Below are 16,941 nucleotides of genomic sequence, written 5' to 3' on the forward strand. Positions count from 1 at the left end.
TTCAAAGGTAGGTAAAATGAGGACCCAGATTGTGGGGGCAATAAGCTGACTTTGTATAAATATACAAAAGTATGAAGGCTATTGCTTAACGCATTGTAAGTTGCCCTGAGTCTCCGGAGAAGGGCGGCATATAAATTAAAGAAAAAAAAAAAAACCAGAATTGGAAGGGACCTTGGAGGTTTTCTAGTCCAACCCCCTGCTCATGCAGGAAACCATATACCATTTCAGACAAATGGTTGTCCATTCTATTCTTTAAAACCTCCAGTGATAGGGCACCCATAACTTCTGGAGGCAAGCTGTTCCACTGTCAGGAAATTTCTCCTTAGTTCTAGGTTGGTTCTGTCCTTGTTAGTTTCCATTGCTTCTTGTCCTGCCTTCATGTGCTTTGGAGAATAGCTTGACTCCCTCTTTTTTGTGGCGACCCCTTAAGTATTGGAATGCTGCTATCATGTCACCGCTAGTCCTTCTTTTCATTAAACTATACATACCCAATTCCTGCAACCATTCTTCATATGTTTTAGCTTACAGCCCCCTAATCATCTTTGTTGCTCTTCTCTGCATTCTTTCTACAGGGGTAGGTCGATGCCACCAGAGAAGTGCCTTAAGTCTTATCTGTTTTTTGAAGTACAATCCTGATTACTTCCAGCCAGCAAGAATGTTGACAGGCTGGATGATAGAGGCATGTTTAATTCCACACATCTGGGTAGGTTGAGCTGAAATTTCTAACTTGAGGTTTCTTTAATTGAGCAGCTCAAATGTCACTTCAAAATTCAGAATTATGAGATTAAACCCAGAATCCCCTGGATACTACTTATTAGTCCACACACTGTTTTATTAGAGATTTAAAAAATAGCAAAACTAATAATTCCATTTCTGTACTGGAAAAGGAAATATTTCCTATACTTCCCAGTGAACTATTTATTCCAGTTGCAGGGTGCCTAGAAGTAGTGCCTTATTAAGCACTGCTGAAATCCATGGAATGTATGTCCATTTTAAGATAATTGTACTTTTCTGCCTAGATCCCAAGCTGCTCTAACCCTTAAAAGCCAACTGAAACAAGTGTGTGTTAATTACACTGATGGAAAATGATAATCTTATGCCAGTCGTGCACATCGCAATGCGTTGGCACAGGAAACATTTTAAGTGCTGTGAAACATTCTAATTTTATAGTGTGGAATGTTCTTTAAAAGGTCACTGTTAAGGACAGTGTGAACTACTTCCTCATGATCCCATTTGCTTCCTACTTCTTCTTTTCTATCTGTCTCTCCACCAGAAGATGGCCGCAGTTTACAAGCCGCTTGCCTTAGATGGCTCCATTTTTCCGTTCTCAAAGGAAAGGTATCTCAGGTGGGGAAAATGGGATGGGAGGCAGGATAAGAAAATCTAGATGTGTCTGTAAATAAGGTATACACCTTTAATCATGTTGTAGTGGCTGCCATCTTGGTTTCTTTAGTGCCTCACAGATACCCTTTCCTCACATTTATCAAAATACCCAATGTGGTACTGCAAATCATTCCCTCCCCTGCCATTCCCTTCCTTCCTCCCCTGTCCTCCTCTTCCCTCCTCTCCCTTTTCCTCCCCTCCCCTTCCAGTGAATAAAAATTGCCAAATTGGCTGTATATTCTGCCTCAGTACACTCTCTGCAATAAGCAACCGATTCGAAGATCTTTTATACAATTTATTAGAGTATCCTGACAAAGGGGATCTCTTTATGAAAAAGAGGGAACCTCAGCCAAAGCCTCCAATTTCCCTTTATAGTCAGTACAGCAGAAAGAGGTACAAAAGAAAAATTGATGGGATGGAAGAAATCATCCGGCCCAATTACATCAGAGGCATGGATGGTTACCGTATTTTTCGGAGTATAAGACGCACCTTTCCCCCCCTAAAAGGAGGTGAAAATTTAGGTGCATCTTACACATTGAATACAGCCCCGCCCACCCACTGGTCCTCACCCTTTGGCCTCTGCCTTGCAGCAGTTACCTCCTTGAAAGCAAACAGCAAGAAAAAACAGTTCATTTCAGCTTCAGCACAGCCTAATTAGCATGTTGATTGGATTGGCCTCCCGACTCTCAGCTGATTTGCTCTCAACTGTTTTGTGCAGGGTTCTGCTGCTTGCTGCAAAGAGGTAAATTGCTGGAACAGATTTTTTTCCCCTTGTGCTAATCAAGCTATGCTGAAAACGAAACTGAAAGTAAAGCAGGCTGTTTGCTGCAACGAGACAAAATTGCTCAGAGGCAGAGGGAGAATTCTTTTTCTTCTTTTTTCACCAAAAAAGGTAGGTGTGTTTTATAGTCTGATGTGTCTTATACTCCGAAAAATACAGTAGTTAAACCTCCGATAATTGTAAGCATAAAATGTTACCACGTGAAAAGGCATCAGAGTCACATAGAATCAGTTGTGAAGAGATATAGTTGCAATCAGTTGAAACAATTGGCACCTACAGTTTGTTATTCAGCCTGAGAAAGTTTTTCTCCTGCAGCTAAAAAATTAGAGAGATTTAGTTGCTGCTAGGGCAAAAGGCTTCTGCATTCTATTCTATATTACAAGGTTATGAGAAAAATATTATTTAAAAAGTGAAAGAAATTCCATATTGCTTTGCCCTCATCTCTATAAGACTTAATTACTTTTTCACCTTAACCTTCCCCTCCTTTAGGAATACAAAACTTGAATTAAATTCAAGTTAACTTGAATATCCTGATATGCATTTAAAAATGAATTAAACTTTTTTACTACTTTAAGACAAAGATACACATCTCAAAAAAAGATTTATTGCTTTCAAGAGCCAAACTTTGATCAACAATATGATTCCTAAAATTTAGAAAAGGTGGACTGTGGTCCATCAGAGTTTATGTTAATAGATTTGTTATCCTTTATGGTTGCACAAGATTTTTTGTTGCAAAATATGGTATAGAATTTGGGAAATGTTAGGTCACTGGAAAACTTTCCCCCAATCTTTAAGGTAGATTTTTTTTTTTTTTTTTGAGGAGAGAGATGGGGGAGGGTGTTGGTTATTATACAAAAAAACATTTTAAAACCATTCTTCTCTGAAAGGCCTTGTAACAATAAAGAGTATATTTATATTTTTCTCTTCTAGCTTTGGAATTGCATATAAATCCCTCCTCCTGACAGCTCTGGCAAGAATTATAAGTTAAGAGATACCATCTGACATAATTCATAGCAGAATTCAGGGATGCCTACAGAGAACTCACTGTAACAGCATTGCCAAAAAGGCATTAAGAGTTGTTAACCTAAGTTTCCCAAGCTTCTTTTCTGGTAACATTGTACTGCAAACTAGGGCATACAAAACCTTTGCCAGACCAATTCTCGAATACAGCTCCTCTGTCTGGAATCTGCACTGTATATAGGACATTAATACAATTGAGCGAGTCCAGAGGTATTTCACAAGAAGAGTACTCCACTCCTCTGCTCAAAATTGAATATCTTATGCCACCAGGCTTGAAATTTTGGGCTTCGACAACCTAGAACTACACCGTCTACGGTCTGACCTAAGCATAGTACACAAAATTGTCTGCTACAATGTCCTACCTGTCAATGACTACTTCAGCTTCAACTGCAATAATACACGGGCAAACAATAGAAACAAACTCAAGATAAACTGCTCCAAACTCGATTGCAGAAAATATGACAACAGAGTGGTCAATGCCTGGAATGTACTACCTGACTCTGTTGTTACATCCTCAAACTCCCAAAACTTTAACCTTAAACTGTCTACTGTGGACCTTACCACATTCCTAAAAGGACTGTAGAGGGCGTGCATAAGTGCACCAGTGTGCCTACCATCCTTGTCCTACTGTCCCCATTTATTCGTACTCATTTCCTGTGTTCATGTCGATGTTTATACACGTTCATGTGTTCATGTCCATGTTTATATATGTTTTCTCATACATGTCTGACAAACTAAATAAAATAAATAAAAATAAAATATCAAGAAGCTGGTTATAAAGATGCAGTTGAAGCTCCATCCATTTTTATGTGCATTTCTCAACTAAATGCATTTGCAAACCTTCATTAAAAGGGGAAAAATGCATTGAGACAAATATCTTCAAAAGAGATCAGTGATAATTCCCATGAGGCATTTTTTGTCGTTTGTTTGTTTCTCTCTAAAAATACATCCGGATGTCCCGAGTTCCTTCTTTTCATAAAGAATGTCTGCATTCCAGTGAGGAGGTCTGGCTAATCCCTCGGCTTGAAGGGTCATTAATTGAGCTTTGGACTCTTGGTGGCTTGCTTGTCAAATGCAAGCTGGATTGACTCTTATTTACTTGACATTGTAGTGTTGCCTAACTGACAAATGTCTGCACAGAGGACTTTCCTTGGAGCCAGAAGCTCCAGCTCCAGGACCAGCCTATAAAGTGGATTTTGTGAAGTACACTAATATGCTTTAGAGTAGACATTCATGGAAGACATTTATCTATGCAAAAACAGTCGAGTCCGGGAGGTTCCCAAGTGAAATGGTGTTAATTTCGGGTACATTTTATTTCAATGGAGAGCAGTATAGACGAGATTATTGTTTATTCAAAATACGGTACGATTATGCTGTGTTTCATCTTCAGATATTAGAATGGTTTATGAAATGCCACAAAGGCAGGAAACACAGTGTTTCTCAACCCAAGCAACTTTAAGATGTGTGGACTTCAACTACCAAAATTCCCCAGCTAGCATGGAATTCTGGGAAATGAAGTCCACACATCTTAAAGTTGCCAAGGTTGAGAAACATGGTCTAGAAAAATGCATATTTAAACACTCAGAATCAAGAACCAGCGAGGAAGTCTTTAGACATGTATTTGCTTGTCATCACCAATCTCACAAACAGTGTTATGGATGCTAATTCTAGAAATGCCAGGGCCTGGGGGGGTGTCCTCTATGAACAGTGGAATTTGTAAAAACATAGAACAAAGACAGATGATTAGTCTGATGTTGTCAAAGTTAAGAATGGGTAACCTGAAGTCCCATCAACCCCAGCCAGCAGGCCCAATGGCATGGAATTGTTGGATTTATGATCCAAAATATCTGGATGACAATAACCCCAGACTGTTTACTCCTAGCTGAAACAGAGTGGCAAGAGACATCAATATTTTTTATTTCCCATATGGGATTGAAACTGGGGCCTTCTCAATGTCCAGTTTGCACATTTCCATTATAGCTTTTCCTTTCTGGCTCATAAGAAGTTACAACTCTTTCCTTCTATTCTTGGCTTCAAAATGTTTAGACAATCAAGCAACCAGATATGCAAATTGTGCTTTTAGGGTTGCAGTTTCAAAAGGCTACAACATGGAAAGGGTGGGTTTAGAGTTCTAGTTAAACTACTGGTTATCATAGGCTAGACTTTCTAGGGTAGCTGTAATTCAACAAGAGGTGACATTTAACTGGTATCTGGATTTAACAATATCTGGATAATTGTATATATATTACAAATAACAGCAATTTGAGGGATTGTATAATTTTCACATCAAACAATTCCTTGTTTTCTCAGTCATTATTTCTTATAACCATTTGCAAATGTTCCATCATTGGTGTTTATAGCAGATGTAGCCTCCCTATTTGGGGAATATATCAACTACATACATGTTTTTGAATGAGTAATTATAAATTGCAGAATTCTTGGAAATCTCTTGATGCCATAATGAATACTATTGCAGCTAAGCAGGAGTTGATCAAGGTTTGAATGACAGATTCATGTCAGCTATATTAGCTCCTAGTGATGGGAAGTAGAAGTCTGGTTTTCAGGAAGGTATGAAGAAGAGAGACAAAACAAAGAATAAAACATTTTATATTGTTGTCCATGGATTACCAAAAGGAATTTCTATAACAATGCTATTTAATACATATCACATGAATCATTTCAAATTTCACTGGTTATTGTTTTGTTTAACTTCCCAGCAACCATGTGGAAGATCTGTGTGGGCATGTAGGGCTTTGCTCCAGGGATGGAATTGAAAAATTTTAGCAACCAGTTCTCTGCCCAGTTGCTGATTGGGCATGGCCATGGGGACATGGCCTACTCGGTCTCCTGCACCATGGCAGGGGAGGTGTTTTTGCCCTCCCCAGGCTCTGGAGGCTTTCTTCGAGCCTCCAGGACGGCAAAAACGACCTCTCCTGGGCTCCAGAGGCTGTTCGGAGGCCAGAAATGGGCCTGTTTCCAGACTTCCAGTACTTCCAGTAGGCCTGTTTTTGACCGTCCCTAGGCTCTGGAGGCTTTCCTTGAGCCTCTAGGAGGCAAAAATGGCCTCCCCCGGGCTCCAGAGGCCCTTCGGAGGCCGGAAACAGGCCCATTTCCGGACTTCCGGAACTTCTGGTAGGCCCATTTTTCATCCTCCCCAGGCTCTGGAGGCTTTCCTCAAGCCTCTGGGAGGGCAAAAACGGCCTTCCCCGGGCTCTTGAGGCCCTCCGGAGGCCCTGTAAAATTAGCATCCGGTTCGCCCAAACCGGTCTGAACCAGCTGAATCCCACCCCTGCTTTGCTCCCTCCATCTCTCTCCAAGTTTTACTTGTCTGTAAGACTTCAGTAGTGAAAGAAGGAAGCCCCTTATGTCTGCTACTTTCTTTCCAAGCAGGCAACAGAAGTGGGAGTGAGATTATTTTTTGTCTTCATTAACCTAGGTCAGTGTTTCTCTTCGTTGGCAACTTTAAACTGTGTTGACTTTGGTTCCCAGAATTCCCAACCAGCACATCTGGAAGTTGAAGTCCACATATCTTGAGGTTGCTAAGATTAAGAAACACTGATCTAGTCTCTCCCTTAAAAAGGAACACATATTCAGATCAAAGAAGATTTCTTCTAAAAGAATCTAGTCAAACTAAAATACAGTAAGAGAAGAGTATCTTCATTAAATCTGAAGGCAGTAGGCTAGGTTGAGGAATAAAGGAAGGTCTCAGGGCATAAGATCAGTTCTCAACAACTTTTCATTTTCTGGGCTCACCTGCTCTCCACTGACTCATTTGATTTTTTTGATAGCCCAACCCTTTGGCTTCAGGGACTTCCTAAATATATTGCATTTCTTGAAAAACTCCAAGAACTTTTCACAATTTACTCAATCTGTTTTTAAAGATAGGAAACTGATGATTGAAAGAGTTTTATTTGTTTATTAAAAATAAAAATTATAGGATACTTTCCCTTTTAACAGAAATGTATTTACCTAAGCTAAATGCCCTAACCTCGAACCTAATGGGGAGGAAATGTAATACCACACCCTATCTAGATCACTGCTGCATATGCTGGTTCACAGCCATGAAAACAATAGCCCACGCCCTACTGAATTGCCAATTATATCAGGAGTGGCAACCTACATTACCCCATCCACTCCTTGGTAGGTGTGGTGGTAGAAAGGATTGAATCTAAGATTATGCGGTTCTTACTTGCAGAAACTTCTAAGAGAGTAGTTCAGTTCTGCAACTGCTTCAGAAATTAGTTGGCTTAAACTCACCTAGGCTGGGTCATCTAGCCAACATTTAAGGGATTATAGTTAAACTTCTCTAACACCTGTTACTATCTTACTACTTATCACTGTTCTAATATTTTGCCATCTGTCTGTATGTATATAATTTGTATGTTTTTAATTTAATCTGTTTTATGTGCATTTTTAAACATTTGGCCTCTGAATATAAATAAATAGAAAGGTGATACTTTAATGATTTGACAAAGGTCATTTTGTATGGCACTGGACTGAGCTGTTGATTGGTTGAGTTCAGCACTGAGTCAATATTAAAATGCACAATGATAATAGCACATTTATACAAGTATCCACCAAGAGCTGACTGGTAATGCATGTATGTATCTTTTCTATAAGGAAGTAATCTTTGCTCATGGTTTTTCAGTTTCATATCTTAATGATTAAGAATATCTATGTATGGTAATGTCAGATACTCAAGGTGGCTCACCTGGGTGTGGATATTCTGCATGCTCCTGAAGAATCAATTTTGGAAACTTTTCCAGATGCTAAAGAAAGGCCAAGGAACGGCTGCTCCCAGCATCAATAGTAGCCTTGCAACCAGGGGCTTCAAGAAGTTCTGGTTCAGTAGTACAGCAAGTCTGCAGTTGAAGAATGCCATGGTTTAAGCATGGCCCATAGTTAAGAACAAAGCCTAATTAAATGCACAATGATTCAAATTAAATACACAATGGTTCAGATTCATTACACAATACTACTTGTACAGTATTCTACAATAATACAGTTCTAAATACATGAATAATACAAATTCGACTTGAGAACAGACCTTGGGAATGGAACTTGTGCTTAAACTGGAAACTAGCCATTGTTTGCCACTCATATGTTAAGGCCAAACAGAGAATATATCTCAAAGCTTAACATAAATATAAAAGGTATTGGCAATTTTTCTTCCTGAACAGATCTTGTAATAATCCTGCCTTTAAAATGTATAACTTAGAACTTTCAAGTAAAAACAAAATAGTTTCCTGATAATGTTCCATTTGTTCATTCTTTCTCTCCAACTGTGCACATCTGCACAAGAGCTCTTCAGAATTATTTCTTAATTTGGTACCTTCCGTATTGACAACTCTGTGGTATACCAGGTTACAAGTGAACAAAATGTCGCTTCCCATTGCTAATGTTAGCCTTGACATTTCTGGAATGACTAAACCAAATTATGATGAATTTTGGAGAGGTTTCAACTTAAAGCAGGCAGTTGGATGAAGTGGTTGGCATATATGTAAACCAAGGGAATGTATATATAGAACATTATGTACATAGATGTACCTAATGGTGAAATCCAATTTTTTTTACTACTGGTTCTGTGGGCGTGGCTTGGTGGGCGTGGTGTGGCTTGATGGACGTGGCAGGGGGAGGATATTGCAAAATCTCCATTCCCACCCCACTCTGGGGCCAGCCAGAGGTGGTATTTGCTGGTTCTCCGAACTGCTCAAAATTTCCACTACTGGTTCTCCAGGACCTATCAGAACCGGCTGGATTTCACCCCTGGATGAACCCCATAGCATATCCAGTCCAAGTGAATGTTATCCTATCTCACATTTGTACAACTCTAGTCTACAAAGGTGCTTTTGGGCCTGGATGACTGAGAATCTCCATAAACCCTAGTATACCTGTGGTTGCTTTCTCCAGATGGAATAAAGTTACTGAAACATGAAATATGAATTGCAAAACCTGGAGGGTTTTGCCCATTAAATCATATGCATTCTTAGCTAGTACTGTGCTTTAGGAATTGGATTCCAGTCTGATGTATCTGAAATATTTAAATAATTTTTAAAGGATATTATGATAATTTATTTTGTTCCCTTACTGAAAATACAAATTAATTTTAATTATTTCTTTTGCATGTTGTCCTTTCTGGGAATTAAAATTCTGAGAACTGTCAAAAATGACCATCTTAATCCAAATGAAGACCTTTCAATTTGTTCTCTGCATTTTTTTTGTCCCAGATGTTCCTGATTTCCCAATTATAGAATTTATTTTTATTTCTGTCTCCATTATCTTCCCTCTCTCTTTGTAAGCTCTGCTTATAATTAAATAATTGCATAATCTTTAAACAAAAAAAAAATGTATGTCTAGATCAGGGCTGTCAAACTCCTGGCCTGCACTGGCCACGCTCATGCCCGGTTTAGCGAAGGGGGAAAAAGTCCTGATACGTCAAATGATGCCACCATGACTGTTATGTCCTTATAAGGACATCCGTTGGGGATTGACTAATCCACTGGCGGGAAAAATGAACTGCTGTCACTGGGCGGCCCAGCCTGCCGGAGCTCTATAAAAGAGAGCTCCGACAGCGCAGCCGGCAGTCTATTCTTGAGCTGGTTAAGTACTGAATGGACCATCGCTGGTCGCGTCTTCTTTCTCTGCGCCTGATCTAACACTGGCGACGAAGGTGGGATTCACCTGATCTAACAATGATGATGTGAGTTTGTGACTTTGATGTCACAAACTTTGATGTAGCAAAAGCAATGCTTCTAGAAACTAGAGAAATTTTATGTCCTGATGGTACCGGGGTTAAGACTCTTCTGGGTAAATAGAAATTGAAAGATCCATTGCAGTGTTCCAAAGACTAACTAATTTTATTTCCTTCTTTTGCTGGTTTTATCCTTGAATCCCTTGAACTGCAGCATAAAAATGCCCATTCATCATTTCCAACCAATCATGGAGGGAACTTAAATTCTTCCTTAATAGTTTCAAGTTTAATGTAGCATTTTGCACATTATCTCAAAACACGTCTTGGCATAGGAATCACCTAGAGTGCCTCATTCAGTTTATCTACCTTCAGCAATAAAAGATTAGTATTTGCTAAGCCTGCTGAAGGCACACGTCCTCCCCACTCCTAGTCATTAGCTGCTGGCTTCCAAGGCCATTTGGTCTTGAGCTGCAGAAAAACCAGGCACCTTGTTTCCACAAAGGAATCTAACCAGTGTAATGCCTGAACCATTCAGGCAATACATGGATCCTTACATACATTAGTAAATCAGTCTTCTGGAAACTCATTAGACTTCTTCCTACACTGTACATTTTCAGAAGATTTGTATATCTGTTTTGCAAAAAAAAAAAAAAGAAAAGCTGATAATTTAAACTGGGAAAAAGAGATGTATTGTAGCCAGTGGTGGGTTTCAATTTTTTTTACTACCAGTTCTGTGGGTGTGGCTTGGTGGGCATGGCATGGCTTCGTGGGCGTAGGCTTGGTGGGCATGGCAGAGGAAGGATACTGTAAAATCTCTATTCCCACCCCCACTTCAGGGGAAGGTTACTGCAAAATCCCTATTTCCTCCCGATCAGCTGGGACTTAGGAGGCAGAGAAGAGATGGGGGCGGGGCCAGTCAGAATTTTTACTACTGGTTCTCTGAACTACTCAAAATTTTCGCCACCAGTTCTCCAGAACTGGTCAGAACCTGCTGAAACCCACCTCTGATTGTAGCTCTATCCCAAATGAATACTCTTTTCTGCTGTTTCTTTCAACAAGTCTTCCATGGCCCTGCTTTCTGTGCCTTTATTACTTTGGCAAGCAGACTCTGCCATTTCTCCTGTTCTGATATCATTTCATAGGATACCTCTGGGTTCTGCTACACACTACCATTCCTCTGCAGCATTTATTTTCTGAGATATTTGGGAACTCTTGAAATTGACAAGAGTTCTATCAGTTTCCCCTTCTTTTCCTAGGTGTATTCCCAGCTATAATAACCTTGAAGAAGGAATGCAAAGCTGGTTACGTAAGCATCAGCTTAGCTCTAAAAAAGAAAGAAAATGAGAAAGAAACTCAAAAGTGGATGGATTATTGTTGATAAGAGGGATCAGAGGAAACTCTGTCTGGCTTTCAAGGTTCTGTTATTATATCCTACAACAATAAAGTAGATTTCCTGTAGTCTTTATGGTGTCTGTTAACCTGGCCAATGTTGAAGACTTTATACCTTTATACACAACTATCAGTTTTCTGTAAGAACAATAACCTCTATCAAAAAAATAGGCCAGATGAGAGGTAACTGGGATGGACAACTGGCTGAGCTGAAGTGGAAGAGATCTTTCTCAATGTATTGTATGAACTTCCTCCTTCTCCTTCTCTCCCCCCTCCCCCCACCTGACAACCAGCTGGACTGAGAAATAGGCAAGAAAGACAACAAGCACCTCTGCATTAGTGACGTTGATCAGGCAATTTGAAATGTCACTCAGGCTTCGACTGTAGTTATCCATTCATATCAGCATAAGCCCGTCCTGCCATACTTTTAAGTAAGGAAATTGGTGATGATGTTACACCACTGGTTGATGACACTGGGTGGGCGGGAAAACAAAGCCAGGCAATCCACCAATTGCTGCTCTTAAATTCTGCCACAGTAGAGTTGTAAAGACAGGACCAGTTGCAAGCCTCATCACAAAGGTAGATGGACCCCAGCTGTCAAGTAGTGAAGATTATGGTGGCATATTTTTCTGTTGATTCAAGGACTGGCGCAATACATATGAATTCATTCATGAGAAAGAATAAACCCTCTTCCTCTCTGTCTGTCTCTCACACACACAGACACAGACACAGACACAGACACAGACACAGACACAGACACACACACACAGAGAGAGAGAGAGAGAGAGAGAGAGAGAGGGAGGGGGGGAGAGAGAGAGAGAGAGAGAGAGAGAGAGAGAGAGAGAGAGAGAGAGAGAGAGTTGAAGACTTCGTACTATGAAATCCAAGTTTTTTGACCATATGGCATATAGCAAGGGACTTCTTATAGCCAATGAGGTAATGCTTGTCCATAGAATTGGACAACCTGACCTTATCTTCCTTTTGTAAATCTGACAAAATCAAATAGCTGTGCTGTGTCTTCTGAAATTTTGGATCTTTTAATCTAGAAATACTCTTAGCAATGAAGCATTGACATATGGTCCATAATGATATTCAGTATAATATTTCTGGTATTTCAGAAAGCGTTGATGAGTAAAACAGTAAAAAGATACAAGCTACTTCAGTCCCAGTCATACATCAGTAACAATTCATCACCTCTAAAGATGAATCCGTGAAATGCAGCAAACAGTTCTCTTTTCAGAATCTTTTTTCTTACATATAAAGATGGGAAGAGGAAATTGGGCAGAGTGCAACTGTGAGACGTGACACTTTGGACAGCAGCAGTACAACCAATTTCTAAGTTTAGGCCCATGTTCAAATGTGACTCTGATAAGCAACACTGCTGCGCATTGACTTAAAAAGGGCAACAACCTTCATATGGCAAAAGTGCACTGATCACGGCATAGAAAAAAAAGACTCTTACGTTTTAATTCACTGCTTAATTAACATGGTATAACTACCAAATTTCTGTCATCTTGTTCCTTTGCTGCGTTAGAGAAGGGAGAGAACATGCAATGCAAAATTAAAAGGAGCTCCCTAGGCCTTCATTTATACCCTACTATAATGTTTCCTGAAGCAAGTTTTCATTAAGTGCCATGGCAAGACTGACCCCAATTCATTCAACAGGGCAAGTCATCAATTGTATCTTTCAGTGAAAATTAAAATTTGATTCTAATTTATTCATTGAGCAGCAATAAATACCTTTGGAAGGGCCTGATACTATCTGATGTATAAATGACATGTAAAAGGTATCTGCAGTGCAGTTATAAATAAAAAGTAAAAGCTCTAATCCTTTACCTTTCATGCTAAAATAATTATAATGTTGCTTATGATGGGAAGCAAATGCAATGGGATCTTGCAGCATTCAGTCATCTCAGCATGTGTAGGTCCTGTTGTATGCACAGATGCAGCAAACAATGAGAAACAATTCATTTTCTGAACAATGTATTTTGCCAGATATGTCCAAGAATAGCATTGCCTAATGAAAAGACTTAACTCTACCTGTCACAAGCATAGAACGTCTGACTCTTATCTAGGTGACGAGAGTAGGAAAAGGCAGCCATATAATTTTAGAAGGCTATTCTGCTGAAATGTCATGAGGAGCCTTGCTTTTTATGTCTGGCCATGATCTGAGTGCTAGGCTCAGCTGCCCAACAGAAAGGCTGATCATTGTACTACTGTCAAGCTTCGTTGTTATCGCCAAATAAATGAATTTCCAAACGCCCGATCTTTGAGGAAATTTTTCTCTTTATTGAGCATAACGAACTGACCCTGACTCAATGCGCATTTAGCACTGAACTTTGGCCCCCCCAAAACTTCTCTTTCCAGTTCCCAATTCTCTGCGTCTCATTGGCCATCTTCCAAGCCACTCTACTCATCCCATCTCTGTCAGTTCACAGGAATGTCCCCCCTCCCATCCCATCTCCATGGAGACAGTTCTTCAGGGGAATTAAGTAGGTGAAAGTTCAAGCCTCTCCTCTCCTTCCTTATGGCAGCTTGGAAGCTGACATCTACACTTATTCATGGCTCCTTTAAAACTAAATAAAACCTAAATCTGGGTACAGGAGTAATTCTGCGAGCAGTTATTTTGCTTTAAATGTGGAAAAGAGAAATGAATATTTTAACAATAAAATTAGCATATGAAGCAGTGGTGAAATCCAATTTTTTTTACTACCGGTTCTGCGGGCGTGGCTTGGTGGGCGTGGGGTGGCTTGGTGGGCGTGGCTTGGTCAGCATGGCAGGGGAAGGATACTGCAAAATTCTCATTCCCACCCCACTCCAGGGGAAGGATATTGCAAAATCTCCATTCCTACCCCACTCTGGGGTCAGCCAGAGGTGGTATATGCCGGTTCTCCAAACTACTCAAAATTTCCGCTACCAGTTCTCCAGAACCTGTTAGAACCTGCTGGATTTCACCCCTGATATGAAGGATAGGAACAAGGTTCACTTCCTTCTTTTAACCTTGTTTCTTTCTATTCTATTGCATTAAATATTCCTAATGATAATCTGTATTTGCTGTACTTCATAAAAGTAATCTATATCAGCCTAGGTTTAATACTTGGGAAACATCAGGTGAGTTTTATCCCCTCTCTGGCCTCTGGTTTTTGTTTTATATTAACAAAAAACCTACAGCCCTACAGTCACAGATACACACATATGCATTCAACTTACAGTCAGAATAGGAAATTTTATGAAGTGATTGTTTTATAAATCAGAGCATGATTAAATACCAAATACTCAGAGGCCACCAATCTAGGGAGACACCTTGTCCTCATTAATCTAATATCCCCAACTGAGCAGCTGATTGTATCATAGTACACAAATGCAATTGTGTGTATTGTTCTTGTGGAGAACAAAAATAGAAGCAACGGGCTTAATAGGACAGTGTGACCTTAGTTCAGAAAACTATTTGATAACAACCACTTGAAAGAGTAAATAAAATCACTGAATTAGAAAATATTCTTGACGGGCTTTTAACTTTCATTTGGCCAAAATGAAAGTACTGCTGGTTTTGATTAGAGTTCATACATCACTAAAACCACAAACTGCAATATTTACTTTCTCTCATTCTTCTGCCCCTTCCTTTTCCTTTCAAAGTTACTATTTAGATTTCAGTAGGGTGCATAGCCTTTCCAAATATTGACTGAAATTTGAAAATGCCAATTGTTTGTATTTTTAAAAAGAAAACAGAAAAATGCTGAGATAGCATATCAAACAAATTCCAAGTATGGCTTGCTAGATATAATATAAAAATATCAGAAACTTTGTAGGTGTAGTTGAAATATCTCCTCTGCCAGTAATACACAAATTTGCTAGGATTGGGCATTACTTCTCGCCTAAGTCATTTTAGAGAGATTATTCAGGAAAGAGGCTAATATTCCTGAATTGGAAACAGATGTCTTTCATTTCCGTTTGCAACTGAATAGCATTTCTGAAAGATGATCAGTCTAAAGGGTTGAGCAGACTTCTCCAATACTGCCCGGAAAGGAACATATGTGTCTGTTGTTCAGGGATTGTTCCATAGGTATTCCATTTATGTAATGTTCTGGCTAGGAGGCACTCAAACAGCAATGCACAGATCAATCAAAGAATGCAGGAAGCACTCCTCCATATAACATGCAGTTGGGATTTGGGAGGTGTTTGCATTGGCCCATCTGCAACCTATGCTTACCCATCAACTCCTTTGCAGCATATGTATGTGGCAATGGCTAAAGGCAGTTGCAGACAGTGCTACATTAGTCTTTAAAATACAGCCCTGGACATCAACTATCCCTGGGTTGGTAAATATGCAGGGAAGAACGGACATACTCTCTAGTTCATGAAAGGCCAACAGATTCCAGTTGATTATTCATTTTTTGCTAGTGCTATAAACTAACAGGCTAATTGGATATCAGAAACATTTGGATGAAGGACAGGAAATTCCCTTGAACTTTGTTGCAGAAACCAGCATAAGTCTATGCAAACCTAGTTGTGGTGAATCATCATGAATCATTCTATGTCTTACTTGCTTACCTGAGCAGCATTTTCTTTTTCTTAGATATTGTTGAGGCTGGGCTCTAAAACAATTGAGTAAACATTTTTAACAATAAAACAAATCCACATCTCTCTGCCTAGTTGAGAAACACTGCTCAAAAAGAACCTTCATTTGCTTCAGTATCATCATTACCCAACAGATTTCTCATGTTAAATATGCTTTGTAACCTATTCCAAGCAAGATATTTCCTTATTTATAGCATCTGGACCCTGACCATTGTTGCCCAGTTACAAAAACACAAATGTGATCATTCAATGCAGTTAAATTACATCATGTTTAAAATATATGACTATAGTGGCTAAGCCACCTCTTGTGACTCATGGTATTCCCCAAACATGGAGGAGGTCCAGTATATACGTGGGCATCCTTTGTGTGCTTATTCTACTTAATTTCCTACTACCTATCTTAATCTAGAGTCTTCATATTACTATGAATTTACAACTACTATTATCTTAAATATAAAATTTCTATCTCCATGTTTTCTGTCTATGTTCCTATTTTCCATATTGTGGAGAAGATCTGGCTATTTCATGGAAGTTTCACTGGATTTTGCATGGAACACCCAAAATATTATCTTTCAGGGTTCTTGGCTAGAGTCAACTTTCAGTGTGTGGACCTTCAGCATGCAACGTTCTGTGTACTCTATCCCCTTAAGCAGGGGTGAAATCCAGCAGGTTCTGACAGGTCCTGGAGAACCAGTAGCAGAAATTTTGAGTAGTTCGGAGAACCGGGAAATGCCACCTCTGGCTGGCCCCAGAGTGGGGTGGGAATGGAGATTTTGCAATATCCTTCCTCTAGGAGTGGGGAAGGAATGGGGATTTTGAAGTATCCTTCCCCTGCCACAACCACCAAACCATGCCCACAGAACCGGTAGTAAAAAAATTTGGATTTCACCACTGCCCTTAAGGGTTTTTTTTAATAAAACAGGATGCGACATCAGCAGACATTTTATATTTCATCTAGCTGATTTTTAAAAGAATTGCTTAAACAGCAGAGTTTTCATTTGAGTTATGACTGATATCCTATTAGAATACAATTGACATCCTACTAGTAGAGTTTTTTTCATACTCTTCTGCAGGCATGTCTTCATCTATGTCTATTTGT

This window comes from Pituophis catenifer, unplaced genomic scaffold (genome assembly GCF_029215685.1).
Source record: "Pituophis catenifer annectens isolate HBS135680 unplaced genomic scaffold, rPitCat1.0.hap2 SCAF_4, whole genome shotgun sequence".
Taxonomy (NCBI): Eukaryota; Metazoa; Chordata; class Lepidosauria; order Squamata; family Colubridae; genus Pituophis; species Pituophis catenifer.